Below are 3,045 nucleotides of genomic sequence, written 5' to 3'. Positions count from 1 at the left end.
TTCYGAAACAACCAGTCAAAACTGTTTCTTACTACTAGGCTTGTAAACAGAGAGCTGCCGGGCCTCAAAGTTTGGAGACGGGGGAGCCAGGAAGCACTTTATAAAGAGAGTCAAACCATTACAAACCCACACAAGGGGATAAAACAGACGTTTTACATGGTGAAATGTGACTGATGAAAACTTAGGAGCTTAATCCCACACCAGTTTGACCATGAATAACGTCGGGTGACAAGTCTGACTTTTGTTTGTTTTTTTCACATTGGACTCCACCGAGAAGAAATCCCGTGCATACTGCCTGCTTAAATGTTCACTACGCCAGAACTTATTCAGTAAATGTGTTTCCATCTTTTGCGCATTAACTCTTACAGGATGGGGGAAATTGGTCTTGGCGAAGGTTTGCACTCTCCGAGTGCTTCTAGTTTACCAATATTTTTAGTCACTCGAGCAAGATTGAGTAGTTTCTAAGTGTTTTTAATTTTATGCCATATGTTTACATTTTTAATGTGATGCACAGTCTGTATGATGTATGACAACACTTTGTGATAGAAATCTTATGAGCCGTACCTGTGATGCATTTTATTTTTTTAATTTGTGAGCTTTTGTCCATTTTTTTATTAAGGKTGTGAGTTTTTGTCTTGTGAGCATTTGTCAGGTACTCATCTGACACTCCTGTCACTGTTTAATGACCAAGGACAGGTTTTGTGTGGGTCTGTCTGTGTTTGCCAGGAGGAAGTGCTGGGTGGGCCAGCACCACATCCCTGCAGTGCAGTCCCCAGCCAAGCTCCCRTCCCCACAGTGCACCACACCCTGGAAGCACTGTTGTGAAGATGTGCCGAAATGGGGGTGTCTGAAACAGTAGGAGCCTCTTAAAGAGAGAGAGGCCAATTTCAAGGTCTTTAGACATGGCTATGATATATACAACATTTTCATAACAACTGAAGGTAACACAGTAACTTGATTGTGGTATAAATATATACTATGTGCCTGGAAACTACACAATACACCCCACACCCCCCAAAACACTGGGTTAATATTCAGCTCTAAACAACATTTGTGTGGGAAAACTTCCAGGATTCATGATGACTCAGCAAGTATTTTAAGTGAAAATTTGTTGCACAYATTTTTGGTATAACAGGACTGAATGCCTCTGCGACTCACACAACAAAGCTGATACATTTTGGAGACTTCCTCATTTATTTACACCTGGAGATTTTGTGTTTTGCATTTTATAAATCCAAATCCCCCCTCTCTCATGTAGCTCTTGTTCAAAAATTAAATTCCAGTGTGATAAAATTCTGGAAGTGGTCATTCAACTAGATCTGTTACAAAAGGACAACTGATATTACCAACTTTTAAAAACTGTTAYGGCCAGAGGTCTTTCTTCTATGTTTATACTAAATCATGGAATGACATTCCTCAAAACATAAAGTCCATTTCAAAACTACAGCCCTTTAAGAAGAATCTTGTCTGCCATCTGCTGGACACTTTCTGTTGTGCTCATATTTAGACGTCCTATTTTGCAAATGCTGCCTTCCTGAAATTTGGTATGCTTGTTTGTCTTTGTGTCCATGGTGTATAATGATGTGATTGTGATGCTGTAATTCTGAGTGTTTTATGTGCTGCAGAACAGGAACCTGCTGTAAAACTGCAATTATGCTGAGTCAGGCTTGAGTTTTAATAATCTTTTCTTGTTAAATAAATAAATCAATCAAATCAAATCTACATTGGCTAAAACTGGATCACAGCAATTTTGCATAATACTTTTTGTTTTGTTTGTTGCTCTTTTCTGAAACCAACAATGATCTGGTTTCTACGTGAATTTGGGTGTCCTGAGACTGCAAAACTATGGAGAATACATTTTGGCTGATACAGCTTTAGGACCAGTTTGGTTGGCCCTCACCCTGACTCTGTTCCTCTCTTTATCACTCTGTTCTCTATGACTGAACATCTGTTAAACAAGGACCAAACTCTCCCTTAAATCCCACAGTTTCTGGGTTCTTCACTCTTTTGTAATAATTTGCAGTAATAATTTCGAGGAATTTGTTTATTTACGTTTTCATCTTACACATATTTTCTGTGACATTTAGGACCTAAAATGGAAACGTATACGATGCCATCAGTCCGGCTGTTCACTTCCATATGTTTACTCCCAGCGAGGTTTGTTTATGTATCCAGCTGAGATCCTCAGTTAAGCAAAAATAGAGGCTTCACTCTCTTCTGCATCTATAAATTGCTTTGGTTCTGAGGCTTCAAGATTGATTCATTGTGTGTAACATGTTTCCTTTTGGTGGACGTCTAACAGGCACACCGAAGAAGGGCTCGGCCCAGAAGCGTCCTCGCAGTAAGTAGTTGTTTCATGCATAAATCATGATGTGCAGACGCTCCCGGCTCCTTCCAACTCTCCCCCATATAATAATATTTTGGACTGTTCTGTGTTCTACACTTTGTGGTTACAGTTTGGGAAAGATTTTCCTCTGCATCGTTTTTTTTTTATTTTTTCTGTGAACAAGGTCAGTGAAGGGTGGTGAATCTTATCGCCCAGCGCCGGACTCGGACCTCACTAATGTTCTTCTGATTAAACAAAGGGGAAAAAACAACATTTCCCTGTGAGCCTAATCCTGTGGGAAGAATGAAGAGTTTCTGTGAAATGATGCCTTCACTTTCTGAAACAAGATGTTCAAACACAAGATTCTGTTTAAGTTTACATGTTAATCTGAAGGGTTCACTTTAGAGGCTTTTAAACTTTACAATCTATTTTATTTGTTTCTTTTATCTACAAGCCATTGATTCAGCTAATGCCAATGTTTTTGGCTAAGATGTGTCGTGTGTGTTGATGAGTCGAGCTTGGAGTAAGTGTTGAGAATGACTTCCAGGTTCTCATGAGTTTTCAGCAGTTTTTTACATTTATTTTGCCTCAGAGAAAGGTTTCCTTAACGAAACAAGATACAACTTAATTACTAAAGAGGAAAACTGAACCTGTCAGGAGGCAGGTCAACTCTTTTGGACTGAGGCTATAAAAGTGTCTGAACACGTCCTGATGCATCT

The sequence above is a fragment of the Austrofundulus limnaeus genome, unplaced genomic scaffold (genome assembly GCF_001266775.1).
Source record: "Austrofundulus limnaeus strain Quisiro unplaced genomic scaffold, Austrofundulus_limnaeus-1.0 Scaffold575, whole genome shotgun sequence".
In the NCBI taxonomy this organism is placed as follows: Eukaryota; Metazoa; Chordata; class Actinopteri; order Cyprinodontiformes; family Rivulidae; genus Austrofundulus; species Austrofundulus limnaeus.
This window is presented reverse-complemented; position numbering follows the sequence as displayed.